General features: G+C 38.9%; 1 protein-coding gene across 1 annotated transcript in view; it reads right to left on the bottom strand.

Annotated features, from left to right (window-relative positions):
* Positions 1 to 14,609, bottom strand: part of znf462 (zinc finger protein 462) — a 41,607-nt gene extending 26,998 nt beyond the window's left edge. The window contains exon 1 of the mRNA XM_049021155.1: positions 14,285 to 14,609. The gene's annotated coding sequence lies outside the window, so the exon portion shown is untranslated. The remainder of the gene's footprint in view (positions 1 to 14,284) is intronic.
* Between the last annotated feature and the right edge of the window lie 1,236 nt (positions 14,610 to 15,845).

Raw genomic sequence — 15,845 nt, 5'->3', positions numbered from 1 at the left:
ATTATGTTAAAAAGTATTGAGTCTTTACACGTTGAATATTATGGCGCAGAAAGGAGGAAAGATAATCAAGTACACAAAATAATGAAATACACTGCAATTCATCCAAATAGCTTTGAAAGAGGTTAACGATGGCTGCAATACTTATTACTGTCATCTACTTTTAAATGACTACTGTCAGTCATTTGAAGGAAACCATTGTTTTTAGTAAAAAATTAAATAAACAGAAAAGACATACTGACGTTTCTTTTTATAATGTGGTAACGATTGCTTTTCTACAATTCAATTAAATTCAAATTATTTTCGTATAGCAACTTCCACAACACAGTAGGCCCAAGGCACTTAACAAGAGTGTGAGACAATACATTATACTACTGTATGATACTAAATTGTACAATATATGAAGGAAATGGTCTTTAATATTCAATAAGTTGAACGCAAACCTGCACCGCTCTTTCAGTTAAATTATCATTTGCCATTTAATGTCATAAATCTTAAAATACAAGGTCAGACAAACCTCCAACCAGCCCTAACAGATGGCTACCTGACAACTGTTTCCTTTGCATGAGCCTGCCAAACAGAATGCTTCCTTTCCCCATCAAGTCACGTCTATTTAAGACATGGGCAAATAGGCAACCTTGCTCCATGATGTGCTTTCGTTTCTCAAGGAGAGCATACATTGTTTCTGCTAAGAGCTCGGGACTATTCAGAGTCAGTCGACAGCTTGCTTTCATCTGCGATTCTCATCAGCAGAATGCAACTTTCAGGTTACCTTCCGAAATGTAACGGGATACCTTCGGGCACAAAAGAGTTTTTGTAATCGATACACAATACAAAATGTTTAACTGTGCATATGCGGTCCCATGGTATTTTATGTTATTTTCGTCCCTAAAATATAAATGTCAATAAAAAGTAACCTCATATAGCTAATTCAGTTTTTAATACGTTACGTAAACATATTCTACAGATATACACTTGCAAAATTTCTGGGAAAGTGCTATAGAAAGAAATTATATTTTAGGATGACATGTCAAACATGAAGGTGGCTTAAGATAGAGGCAAAAATAGGTGTGAAAGGTTACGACTGCAGTGTCAGGAGGAATGCCAGCCCTGGTTAGCAAGGCCACCACTATCAGAAATTCTTTTCATATAGATGTTTCTCAGGCATCACAGCAGAAGTGGAAAGAATGCCGACTTAGTAGGAAAGCCTCTATTTCAGAGAGCCCAACGTAGCCTCAAAACTAAGTTACATCGCCAACCGCCAAGGTCAGGGACCAATAAGCTGCCCCAGTGCATATCAGCACAGCCCTCTCTCTATTTTCATATCTCATTGCACAGATGGGACGGTTTAGTGGTGAGCATTAAAACAGAGCTAGATGCTTTGCTGTCGTCTTCCAACAAAGGCTGAAAAAAAAAACAAGAACTGAAATCAGCTTTGTGGAAACTTACTACAAGGTCACATACAAACCTTTCAACGTTCATCAGCACTGTACGATTATGAACATTAACCATCAAACACAGAATTCAAGCCTCCTGTAAGAAAGTATTGTACACGACTATATGGACAATTTCACCGAGAATATTATGTGTTTTTAGTGAGCTCTGGGGAAAATGTCAAAATATCAATGAGTGATTTTTCAGCTCAGCACACGCAAACATTATACTTACAGAAGAGGACAGCAAATTAACATTCTGTGGTGATACACGGTCATGTGAAAAAATTAGGACACCCCATTAAATATTTAGTTCTTAAGAAATATGAAAATATCAATATTAAATCTTCTTCTTTCAAATCATGTCTGCAGATAAAGGTGATGTAATTGTATCACCCATGCAAAAACAAGAAACAAATTCACTTATTTAACAGAAGAAATTTCCACTGAGGAAAAAGTTAGGACACCCTCACATCCAATACTATTTAAAATGCCTAAAGTTAGATTCAGGTAGCACCACATCAGGAGAAAATGATTAAAACATCACTACAGAGCTGCTTGGTGGAGCCAGTCTTATTTAAACCATAGACATTTAGTTTGGTTTGCTCTTGATTGTTGAAGTGAGTGGTATCACCATGCTGAGATCCAAAGAGCTCTGAGTCCTTCAGAAAGAAGCTTGTAGATGCATATGAGTCTGGGAAGAGATATAAAAAGATTTCAAGATAGTTTGGAATCAGCCATTGCACTGCCTGGAAAATAATTTGAAAGTGGAGAACGTTTAAAAACCACTGCCAGGATGGCCAGGGCAGGCCGTCCTAGGAAGTTCAGCCCAAGAGCAGAGTGCAAGATGCTGAAAGAAGTCTCCAAAAATCCTAAAATGTCCTCATGGGACATATAGGAAGCTCTTGCCACAGCTGATGTCAAGGTACATGCATCTACTATCGGAAGGAGACAGCAGAAGTTTAATTTACATGGGAGATGCGCAAGGAGGATCCGGGTTCGAGTCTCCGCCTGGGTCACATGTGTGTGGAGTTTGCATGTTCTCCCCATGTTGTCGTGGGGTTTCCTCCGGGTACTCCGGTTTCCCCCCACAGTCCAAAAACATGCTGAGGCCAATTGGAGTTACTAAAATGCCCGTAGGTGTGCATGTGTTAGTGAATGGTGTGTGAGTGTGCCCTGCGATGGGCTGGCCCCCCATCCTGGGTTGTTCCCTGCCTCGTGTCCATTGCTTCCGGGATAGGCTCCGGACCCCCTGCGACCCAGGAGGATAAGCAGTTTGGAAAATGGATGGATGGATGTTTGGTGTAAACCAAAGACAGATTTTGAGCAAAAGAACCTCATACCAGTTGTGAAGCATGGAGGTAAAAATGTCATGGTTTGGGCTGCTTTGCTGCTGCAGAACCTAACCAGCTCACCATCATATAATCCACTATGAAGTCTTTATTGTATCAGAGGGTGCTTGAGGACAATGTGAGATCATCTGTCCAGAAGCTGAAGCGGGGGTGGATCATGCAACATGACAACGACCCAAAACATTCCAGTAAATCTACCAAGAAAATGCTTAGAAGAAAGAAATGGAGAGTTCTGGAATAGCCAAGTCTAAGCCTGGATCTGAATCTTACTGCGATGCTGTGGGGTGATTTAAAATGGGACGTGTACGCGAGACACCTTTCAAACATCACATAGCTTAAGGACTTCTGCACTGGAGAGTGTGGAAAATGCTCTGCCAGCGATTTCAGAGATTGACATATGATTTCGGAAACGTCTTATTGAGGTTATATCAGCCAAGGGGGGGACATACTTGCTATTAATACATAGGGTGTCCTAACTTTTTTCTCAGTAACAACTGCTATCTTAGTTAATTTCTTTTGTTAAATAAGTGAATTTGTGTCTCGTTTATGCATAGGTGCTGCAATTACATCACCTTTATCTACAAATATAATTTGAAACAAGATTTAATATTGATATTTCTTTAAAAAAAAAAAAAACATACTAAATATTTAATGGGTGTCCTATTATTTTCACATGACTGTAGGGGCACTTAAACACTGACAATCAATGCCCCAAAAAAATTGCACACAATTTTGTACTTTGGTGCAATTTTTAAATGCATTAATAGTTTTATTGTTTCCATACATGTCAATTAATCACATACAGGTACTCCATCTACAACGCTATTGATCCTATGCGGTCCCGAGTGATATACATACTTTCCATAAAGATCACTGATCCACCGTCCACATCTGCATTGCTAGAAGGGAGTTTGATCTCTGTCCTTACCCAAATCCCCTCTGACCTTTCTACCTGGCAATGCTGGATGCTTTTTGCTATTTATGCATTTCCCTAGAATCAATTACATTTCTAATTTCAAATTACGAATCAACTCTATGTGCAATAATGTAAGGCATTTCATTTCACCAGTCTTCAAACACTTTATATCGCTGTATACAAATTACTCTGCTTTATACAGAATCGTTTCCTTCTGAATACTGCCTGTGAAATGAAAAAAAAAAGACATTGAAGGCAGACGGTCATGTAACCCAATATCCATTTTTCACACTGCAAGCTACACAGTCCAGGCAACCAGGTGCAAAATGCGTCAAAAAGTTACTTGCGTAGTAGACAAGCATCATGCCCTTGTGAAGCTAAGCTTTATCTTTGGTAGACGACCCTAAAGAAATGTGCTATGCAGAATGCTGGGTTTGTGTTTTTGTATAATAACAATAATAATAAAACAACAGGGATCCAATAGCTACCACTGCTTGCATCAATAATAATATAATAATAATACTTTTGTTTGATACAAAATGCTATATTATATACACGCAGCATTTGTTTTGTAATGACCTGAAGCTACGAGATTAATTGCAATCAGAGCTTGACTATGTGTTGAATGAAGCACTCACTTGAAAATCAACTGAATATTTAAACATAACTGTAGCTATAGATTTTGCGTAGAATATGGCTCATTACCGCTACAAGATGGAATGCAGCTGAAAAACTAAGGATTATTAGGTCTATTTTGAAATTCACTGTGAGAGTCATTTCAGACATCAGCAGGGAGCTCAATGGTTCGTTTGAGGACATCAGCAGAGTCCTAAAATGGATCACGGATAATCACTGCTAGCTATTTCACTGCGAGTGCAGATGAAGAAGCAGTGCCTGAGGGAACTGCTGACTAAAAAGGTCAACGCTTTGCCAGAAAGTGTTGCTGGGATGGCAACATCACCTTCCTTTTCACCCAAAGGCAGAAGCAGTAACACAGCCATCGTAACACAAATCGGAAATTTACCGGAGCTAAACACACCATCACCTCTTTACTGGATCCACATATTCTGGAATTATTCAGAAAGAAGTAAAGGTTTCCCAGTTCATTACTGTGGGCCTGCAGTATGCTCCAGACTGACAGCTTAGGAGAAAACCTGAATATTTACAATATGGCAAAACTGATAAAGATAGCTACCATTTGTGGAGGTAACATACGAACCCTTCAGCATTAATGTTTCATTCCCATTCAGTGCATTTCGCTATAAAACGGCAATACACTTTTACATACTGTCATTATAATACTGTGAAATACTCCAAAATACTCTGCTTATAACCTATACTGAATGATGTACACACTATATTGTTAAAAAAGAGCCTGCTGTCATTTATTTCTTACAAGGTCATTAAATGATTATTATTTGTGGACAAACACGTCACCTAAGGGTTTTGGCAACAGTCGCCACCAAGTCAGTTGCTTTGCCATTAGTTTGCCAACAAATACAACTATGACAGATTTCATTCAGACCGACGCGGATAAATCATAAGCAAATTTTGTCTCAACGACTTGCACTTGTGCAAAATAAGATTTTATAATGAAACACTCTCAAATCATAAAAGATAAAAAAAAATTATTGGGATGGACTCAGTCAGCAGAGTTGCTTTGAGGTGAACTAAAACATACCTGAAGGCTAATGTGAAAAATGCTTTATTGTTGTCCAGAATGTAACTATGCCGCCCTTTCACTTTGACTTATTTTATGTTTCTCAATTTTTACTTTTTTTTTTCCTTTTTCGTCTGACTTTTTTGCCGAAACATCTCCATTCATTTACAATGGGAGAAAAGTTTGTGAATCCACTGGAATTTTCTGAATTTCTGTATGACTGGACCCTAAAATGTAATCTTATCTTCATCTAAGTGATATCAGTGAAGAAAATGCCAAACGTTTTAAATTGCCACGCTTTTATGGATCAAATGGTTTAAAAAGATCAAGGTCATGGATAGAAAAAGTATGTAAACTTCTAAGATAATACAATCTTGAAAAGAGGGTAATGGAAGCAGGTGTCATAGTCAGTTGATGTGTGGATTTAACCTGCTATGCCATATATTTTTTATAGAAAACTCAATTTTGGGGACCTGCTCTTCTGGTCGAGTACAACATGGCTTGATCAAAAGAGATTTCGGGCCACCACAGAAGAGGTGTTCAAGCTCATACAATTGGAAAGCGATTTCTAAACCCAACATCAGTCCAAAGTCGGGCAGATAGTTTGCAACTGGAGGAAATTCTGCACCACTGCTACTCTCCCCAAGAGCGGCTGTTCCACAAAAGGTCAGGTCAAGGACACAGCATAAATTCCTCAAACAACGGACAGGAACGACTAGAGATCTGCAGGCATATCTTGAAAGGTCTCTGTTCATGGGTATGCCAAAAGAAAACTGAACACTGATTACGGATAAGTGCTTACTATGCAGGAGACCACTGTTCCCCAAATAAATAAATAAAGCATTACTATCCATCGCCACCTGGATGTTCCATAGTACTGGAGCAATACTTTATGAAAAGATATCTCGCGGTGGTCACAGCATTATCCAATTGCTAACCCTGGTCAGGGTCAAAAGGACACAGTATTACATCTGGAGGAAACACTGCGTGAAGCAAAATACATGGAGTTTGCTGGTATGTCACTGCTTTCCTGCCTCAGGGCCTGGACAGAGTGAAACTGAGGGAGCAATGAATTTCAGCTTTTTTTCAGCAACTTCTATAGCAGAATGTTAGGGTATCTGGCTGTTATCTGAAACTCAAAAGGAGTTGGGTCGCGTGACATGAAAATGTTTCAAAACGCTGGAGTAGGTCGACAGCAGAGATTAAAACAAAAGAAATTTCATATTTGAGAATGAGCAGGTCAGAGTCCTGTTGTGATACCGTGGCTTGACCCCTAAAGCAGGGTTTGAGAGCAAGAAATCCCAAAAAGATCCATGAAGAAAAGTGGGCCAATAGACCTCAAAAGATCAACTGCTACAGAACACAATCAGTTGTGGTCTCTGCCAATAAAGGTGGTTCCACCACTTATTAATTCAAGAATTCACATATGTTCAAAGACTCGATCAATGACTTTGATTAAATCGTTTATTCAACTAGCATTCGAAATTTAAATATCATTTGTTATTTTTAAATAACATCGCCTTTATTATTGTGGCTTTGATGAAGATGAGCACATCTGAAGAGAAATTCACATCAGTCCAAAAAATTCAAACAAACTCATTCTCACAAATATTGAGCCTAACTTGTATACACTGTGTGGGACTATATCACAGCAAGACAACAAGAACTTTGAAGTAACTACATCGCAAATACAAACAAAGCTAGCAAGCAGAGTAATATTGGGTTGGATGCCCATCAACGGTGTGTGAGCTTTAAAACTGGTTGGACTATCAGAAAGACTGATATGCAAAGTATCTAAGCAACCTAAGGCATCTGTAAGTTTCCATCCCGAATTCCAGGTGTATCAGTCACAAAAGCTGCAAAATTATTTAATGGGGCCCATGGGAACGGTCTCAAAAATAACAGAATTTGCCAAACATGGGGAAAACGCCACTGAAGGAGAGGAACTGTGCTCGCAATTTGAAGTTCACCGGCAGTGATAGGCAGACTCTTAACAGAACAGTTGCTAAGCACCACAAAAGCACGGTCTCAAAAATTACCAGAGAACTGAATCAACACCTCTGCGACCCACTCGCTACAAAAACTGCACATTGAGCTTCACAAAGCTAGAATTCATGGCAGGGCCTCCATTCAGAGATCACTTGCATTCAAGGCCAATATACAAAAACACATAACCTGGTGGACCCCAAAGAAATGGAAAAAAGTAATATGGTCTTATGAGTCATCCAGATGGGTTTATGTTTGGAAAAAGCAAACTGTTAAATGTGAGGGGATCCTCAATGGCATACGCTGTCATCTCATGGAAGTCATTAGGTCTGATGATTGTTCTGCATAGTTTGTATGATGATAAAGGAGCATGAGACCATTTCGCAGGAACAAACACACCCTACGGTTCAGGCACATGTACACTGCTAAACACAATCAAGAGTAGATACATGAATATGATGATGAAGTCAAACACCTTTACCATTCACCTAGTCTTGGTTGCTGGCACAATTGGTCGCTGCAGTGAAATCGGCTTTAGAGAAACACTCTGAACAAACGATCGGCACCTTCGATTAGTGAAGTTTATGAATAATCTCTGCTTCTGACTCGTGGTCTAGTGCAGTCCTAATAAGGTCAAACTCAAAACAGCCACAGCCGAAAAGTACAACCTTTAATTTAGCGTTCTACAAGGAAATATGCAGAATCAGGATTAATGTAGGTGGATTAAGAAAGCAGTGTTTAGGAAGGGGGCAGGAAAAAAAACTCAAAACTATTTTCCCACATGCTTACCCGAAGCAGAAATTCTCCATTAGGTTTGCAGAAAAATGCATTGATAGTATGGAAAGCGCAAAAAACTGTGTAGGTAATCAGAGGAAAACGCCAGGCGTAGGTGAGAAACAACATCCAGTCTTGCAGGCCTTTACAAGATTGTCATGCACATTCAAAGCTATTCCCTTTTGTCCAGACCGCACATTTGGTGTCATCCTCTTCATGCCTGAGAATTGGGGATTAATCACCCGGCTCTTTCACATCTGTTTAATCATCATTCATCCCATTCCCAGAGGATATATGTTGCTTCACCTTGCTTCTGTGACTTTGAAGGTGGATATTGCGAGCATAAAGACCCCCACCAGCTGACACGCACACCTCCATTTTAGGCACTTTATGTCTGCGGTCTGTAATGCCCACAGTCATAATCTACTCCACTAAAGAAACACTGCATTAAGCGAATTATAAGGAACCCCAAGGGCAGCGACGGCATGCTTTTTGCGTAAAGCCAAATTCATTTTTTCTGGAGTAGAATTTTTTTTAAAAGAGTGTCACGCTGTTTGAAGCACTTCTATTGAGAAAAAAAAACTAAATATAATTTTGGTTCTCATGAAAGGCACAGAGCAGAGATTTAAAATAATGAGAATTTAGCTGAGGTTGTAGATGTTGGGCCAAATGCTGTCGGCTTCGCCTTCTTCTCTGAAGGCCTGACGTAGCAGATCCTTCTGTTACAGTATGCGGCTGAGGTTTCGACCCGGTCTAGCTGCCTTGGACTGAGCAACCAGTGACAGACACGGACAAGTTCCCAAATCTGAAGCCTTGGAAGGTTAAATAATGAAGATATTACTGAAATGCACTGTATAATTGCCTTAAAGTGACAGAAAAACATTTTTTTCCCATTTAAAATTCGCAATTATCACATTATATAAATATGTAACTAACATATCGACTTTTTTTCTGAAATTCGTAAAACATGCCCATCAATTGTAGCTTTTCTACTTTCTACAGCATATTCCAAAGTTACTGAAACTGGAAAATACAACAAACAAAACTGGGTTAGACCATTATAATATTTATTTTATAATTTAATGGGCTGAATAATAGTGGACATTAAAATATTATATGTTAATATTGGTGCGTTCAGGAGGAAGGGATTAATTTTTCAAGGAGATAAGTACATTTGTGCCTGAAGAAAATGACTCAAATAGATTAAAGTGTCACAGTATATTTTGAGCAAATAACTGTAATTAGTAACTCTTAATGTAGACATTCATTTAAATGTAAATCAAGCAGTTTGTTATACAAAAACAAACTCTAGTTTGTTACCCAAATGTAAAATATGATAAAATATTGATAATAAAATAATGCAAGTGAAAATATTTTAGCCATCTACATAAATGAATATCGAAAAAAGAACCTGGTAATCAAAATATACAAAAAAAAAGACAAGCTTGTTCAATTACGAGTCACATGTTGTCTAATTACATTTTTCTCTTTAGGTTTTCCAACTCAAACTCCAAGAAAACCAGATTGTACTCCAGTCTTGGCCTGACTGGCACACAGCTGGGAAATAATCTAGTTCAGCTGGGAACACCGTAAATACATACCAGGCTACCTACCAGCAGAGCCAAAGCTGACATGACAGTTGCTGAAGCTGGCCAGTAATACTTAGACTACGAAATCAAATGATGTAAGTTGTCTTATCTACATGAGCAAGACACGAATCAGAATAACAAACTTTTTCTAAGATGATCTGGGTTATGTGTTCCACCCATTAGCAATTACCAGAGTTGGATTCCTTCAGTCACATGGTTTCAACTACATAAGCAACTATGCTTTTGGGAAATGCATTAACCCCTGATGCGTTAAGGTCAAATTTATCATTGCAATTATAACTCACTCGCTTTTCTTTTTCATTGAACGTGTCCATGATAACATTTATTGTTAGCTACCTTAAATCTTATAATTAAATAGTGTTTAAGGGATTTAAAACAAGCCTCTAATAGTGGTGGTGGAAAGTTGAGAGATCCATTAATATTTACTTACCAAGAACTTCTTCCAAACCTTTAAATATTTAATTGACCTTGGACACCAGCATCACATGCCGGGCTGGAACTTTGGATGCCTTCTACAAAACCGTTCCTATTCATTCTCAAAGAAGGCCGTGTCCAGTAAAAGCTGAGTGGAAGAAGAACATTTTCCAAAACTTTGAACTGCTTTCATACTCCTTCAACAAGCAATGTTTGTTTATATTTCATTTTACAGTTCCTGGTCAGTTTGGGGGGGGGGGGTGGCTAGCACTGTTGCCTCACACCTCTGGGACCCGGGTTCAAGTCTCCGCCTGGGTCACATGTGTGTGGAGTTTGTTCTCCCCATATCGTCGTATGGTTTCCTCCAGGTACTCCGGTTTCCCCCCACAGTCCAAAAACATGCTAATTGGACTTACTAAATTGCCTGTAGGTGTGCATGTGTGCGTGAATGGTGTGTGAGTGTGCCCTGCGATGGGCTGGCCCCCCCATCCTGGGTTGTTTCCTGCTTCGTGCCCATTGCTTCCGGGATATGCTCCGGATCCCCCATGACCCAGTAGGATAAGCGGTTTGGAAAATGGATGGATGGATAGATGGTCAGTTTGATCTTTCTGCATACTCAGATCATTACCCAAATATCTGTTGCTGTAGGACAGCTATTGGGGCAGGGGGTGTACAAATGCCATTTAATCATGAAATGAACATGTATGTCAGCCGATCATTAACAGCGGTGTCATACCTGAGGCCTACATATCCAAGGGATCTCCAGGTAGGAGCAGGTTCTGCATGACTATAGATAAAGCAGTAAATCAGTCATTTGCCAGAGCCTAATCATATTTATAATGAACTTCTGACCAAGATTGTTCCTTTAAATGTATCATCATATGCATCACTAATTTGCACACTAATATATATTACTGTGTCACAAGTTTGGTTCAAAGAGCGCGTTACCCCTATAACAGTGCCATACACTTCCTATTGTTCTCCAAACCCTGATCACCAGGATATATTACACACGCTGAATTTTTTGTTCAAGCTGATCTGTCAATCAATCAATCTTGAATAAACTGTATGTTTCTTGAATAATTAAAATTTAAAATTCAAACAGTTTTAATTACGTTCAACTGAATGTTACATTTCTAAATATTTTACCGCCGAACTGATTTTAGAACTAATTGTTAAAGAGGAAAACTCTAGATGTATATATTAATATAACAGCTTGACCTTTACAAACAGAATGGTTTATTCCAAATTTAACCAGAAATTCTGTGAAAATATTTGTGCATATTTAAACTTAGACAAGAGTGTCTGTTGATGCACAACCAATGCATAAATGTGATTTTCAGATATAATGACTCATAAGGTTTTTAAATTAATAACCTAAAGGTTGCTGGTTCAAATCCCAGGAGACAACCTGCTCTTGCCACTAAACTCTAAAATATGCAGCCCGCATTAAAAGCAAAACCACCGAAAGTGTCAGATGAATTAAAATGTTAAAACAATTAATAGACATTTGACAACTCCCTTATAAATGAAGGGGAAAAAATCTGAATTATATTTAAGATATAGGTGTGAATGGGCAATGGGGAGGGTAACATTACATAATGATAAATAGATTAGAAAATACATATAAAAGGTGTGACATGAATTAAACATAACAGATGCACTTTTGTACAAATGAAATATTTCATAAAGAAAAAAATGTGTGACATCAAAGTTTAACACACTTTTTTTTTTTTTTTATCTTTACAATGACCTGACTTGTTTTCTAGATATAAAAATTAGCTAAATCCAATCACACAGCCTTCATTTGGGATTATTACTGCCATTTATTTCCATGTGTATACTGCCATTATCAGTTAAATGTAATGTTTGGTGACACAGGGGGAAGCCCTGGGGAATTACACCCCCAGGGGTTACTGGGTTAACCCCGCACCACTGGCTGTGTGGGTAGGGTCTCTCCTTTTCTAAATGGGTTTCCTTACACAACCCAAAGACATGCAGTTGAGGTGAGCATCTCTGAGTCATTTATGATAGACGCGTCTCGCACTAGACTGACGTCCCATCAAGGGTGTCCACTGCTGACGACTTAAACTGTCCATAAATATCATATTGCAACCCGTATACAATTTTCAAGGAACAATCTTAACCTAGACACATATCAAGAGATTTCTCCCTTCAGCTTCCTTTCCTTCATGAAGAAGCTTTTGACTTTCTTCAGATAAACACCTCCAGACAATCTCCATTGTTAGCAAAGCCATGACATGTAGAGTTCCTCCATTTTGAGTGTATGTCACGAACCAGGACCACAGGAAAATTACTGAGCACTACCTGATCGTCAGCAAAATTTCCTCGCAACCATTTCTACTGCAGAAGCACCACAGAATAGTTGACATTGTTCAGACAGGAATAATAGAATGCTTGGCAGAACAAGCATTTTCCCTTCTGTAAAGAAATAAGAAATTGCACTTTAAAAAAAAATTTAAAGGAAGACTTACTCAAGTCCGTTTAATACGAAGGAACCCCTAAACACTCAAAAACAACCTAAGAACTTAAATAAGAGCAAAGAAAACAGAATCACCTCCATTTAGACTTTTAAGTGGGTAGCTGTCCGAGAGAAAAATAATGTCAGCTGAGAAATGCACTGTGCAATTATTAGGACAATTACCATTTGTAAGTTAAAAGTAGAATGCAAATTTATTCCATAGTTGGGTGTCACTTATTGAAATATTTTCATATCGTTCTCTTTCGGCTGTAAAAACTCTTGGGGAGAGACCACTTAGCAGCTTCATTAATTATCAATTTTGATTAATTCATCAGTATTCATTTTACAGCAATCAAAACATCTGGAGAACTTTCAAAGTGCGAGAGTAACTTCTCCGTGTGTGAAGGCCACTTGGTTGAAAATTAAGAATCTCTGGATTCTCCCACTGCATAATTAAGCATTAAAATTCCTATCTCATCCATGTCCCTCTCTCAGCATCACACTGTCAGCTCCAACCCTCCTCACAGTCCAGCTTCTGGAAGCCCTAACGCCCTCCATTTTCTTGTGAAGTCTAGAGCATTGACAAGACAAAAAAAAAAAAAAACTTAAACATGACTAGTTCACCAGGAGCCAAACCACACACTTGTTTCCTCATACTACCCACACACTAGCACAACCTGCACAAGTCAAAGTAGTCCACCACCCCTCACCCAAACAAGGCAAATCAACCTTTTGCTCTTGAGTGAAGAAAAACATGCCTAGCTTTCCTAAGAGACTCATCTGCCTTCCTCCATTTTATGGTGAAGCCCACAATGACATACCTGACTTCGGAGCGCTGACAGCACAGACATCCAAAAAAGCTCAGTTCGCAGCAACAAACCGAGAGCGTCCGACACGGAAAACAACGCAAACTCTAACTGCAATTCAACACATCCCCCCCCCACCCCCCATACACATACACACACACACACACACACACACACACACACACACACACACACACACACACAAAGCAGGCACTCTTACTTTGGTGGAAGAGTATTAAATCCATCACTTGACATTTTAACTAAAGCAAGACAAGCCATCAAGAAGCATAAGAACTGTGTGCGCGGCTCTCGGACTGTCTGCTAGGGGACCACCGGCAATGTCAGGCTGCCGATACCGGGGATTCTGCTGCTTTCGCACCGGTGCTAAAAGGGGGGGGGGAGGAAGGACAGCAATCCGTGCAATGGCTTCCCTCAAATAGTCGAAAAAATAGAGCGAGGGGTGATATATAAATCCCCCAAGCAAACCTGACAAATTTACTCTCTCGATCCCTAGTGATAGATCACATAGCTGAAGACAACCTCTAATGAGGTCCGTCTCCGAGCGCAGACCTGCCTTCAAAAAGCACGTAGCGATACCTGCAAATTGAAAAACGATGGTTAAAATAATAGAGGGTATGCAATCTAGTTGACTTTACATGTTTGGGTGCCAACAAAAGCTTCCAGCCGCTCTCGCTGCGACTCCCCAAGTCACTGCGACTGGTCCTAAACTAAGAAAAAACCCTCTTTCCAGGTCATTCACAAGACGCTCTCCAGATCATTTGGTCTACCGTAGCCTATTGCTTATGGATCATTAACAAAGCTTGGCAATTGGGGGTGAATAGTATTTTACTTACGGGCTCGTCCAGAAACGCGATCTCTCCAAAAGTTGTTTTGTGTCTCATGCGTGTGCCCGGTCTAGTGGATGATCGCCATCTTTCCTGCTTCTCCTTTGCTGCAGCTGCAGATGACCTGAGATCCGTCTGTCTCTGAATAATGAGCAACCACAGAGACAAGGAAGACAATCTGCAAAGCAGGCAACACAAAGAACTTTCGGAGTCTAGCAAGCACCAGAGGGTGCGCAAGAGTTTGCCATGACATGAAATAACAGCACGGTGGCCAACGTGCTGCACGTCCAAAAAGTATCTCATCCTCGATGAATGCAAAATCTCCCAGCCTTCAAATGCGTCGTTATTCGAGGGCGCTTATGTTTACATCGCGTACTGGTTTATGTCATAATATGCATGCACGGTCGGATTATCATAGAAGTGTGGCGTGCATTGCGCCGTGCATAGTTTAGTTGCAGATTAATTTTAAAAATCCAATAAATCACCTTACTGTTGTAGTTCTCTTACGGAAGAATTTGTTGGAGCCAGTGATTAGTTAAGTGAATTTTTTTTACATTTAGATCTGTAGATGTATACGTACATATACAAACTATGATAAAGTTTTTTTTTTTGCTCATTGTCACAATGATCTTGAAGGTCTACGTGCTCTAATATAATGTCGTTTAGTAATTTCTTAACACGATCCTATCCTCTGAATACCCAGTTATTTCATAGATTCTATGCACTATTTCTTAAAACTCTTCATACATTCAGCAATGGCTGAAAAACGTGTTTTATCAAGTGCACAGTAGCAGCATCTAATTCATACTCTGTGGACATTTTCTGATCCTTTGGTATCATATAATCAATAAAAACCACACATAATAACCACCAAACTAACAAAATGCCATTTTGTCCACTCACAGTGATTATTATAACTAATGCTTAATGGAAACTAAGCAATCAATGAATGGTGTGTCAAGACGTTGGAATATTCTGTTGCCTTAAAGTGTTACTACTGGAGAGAACATTTTGTTTGCAATGTTAAATAAGTTATTAAGTGAGTCAGTATTAAGTGAATGTTGTCTTGTTGACAATGACGCCATCCAAAATGCCTCTAGAAAACGTAAGAGTATATCATATTTTCTCAACTTGATACCAGACACCTTGAACAAAACACTTAACTGTAACGTAAGGAGTGTTTTATTGACAATAAGACAAATTTGATGAATTTGATTAAATCCATAATGACAAACAATTAATATTACACTGTTGGATTCATAGTTTAACGTATGGAGGTGGATTCTGAGGTTATGAGTTACCTTAAGTATACACTGAGATTATAGTGAGGTAAAATATATTGAATAGCAAGAACAAATTAAGAATGCAAAATAATAATAATAATATTAACAAGGGAAAATACCTTGTATGGGCGAACCATGATATCAAGGAATCTGTACCATTATCTACACATTATTAATTGAACAGATGAATTGGGATTTTTCACTTCTATAAATTAAGTGCAACCAGTAAATGTATGACTATATTAGCAGAAAAAGCTAACATGCATGTAGTTTAGTTTAGCAGTGTC

Source organism: Brienomyrus brachyistius, chromosome 7 (genome assembly GCF_023856365.1).
Source record: "Brienomyrus brachyistius isolate T26 chromosome 7, BBRACH_0.4, whole genome shotgun sequence".
NCBI classification, from domain to species: Eukaryota; Metazoa; Chordata; class Actinopteri; order Osteoglossiformes; family Mormyridae; genus Brienomyrus; species Brienomyrus brachyistius.
This window is presented reverse-complemented; position numbering and strand designations above follow the sequence as displayed.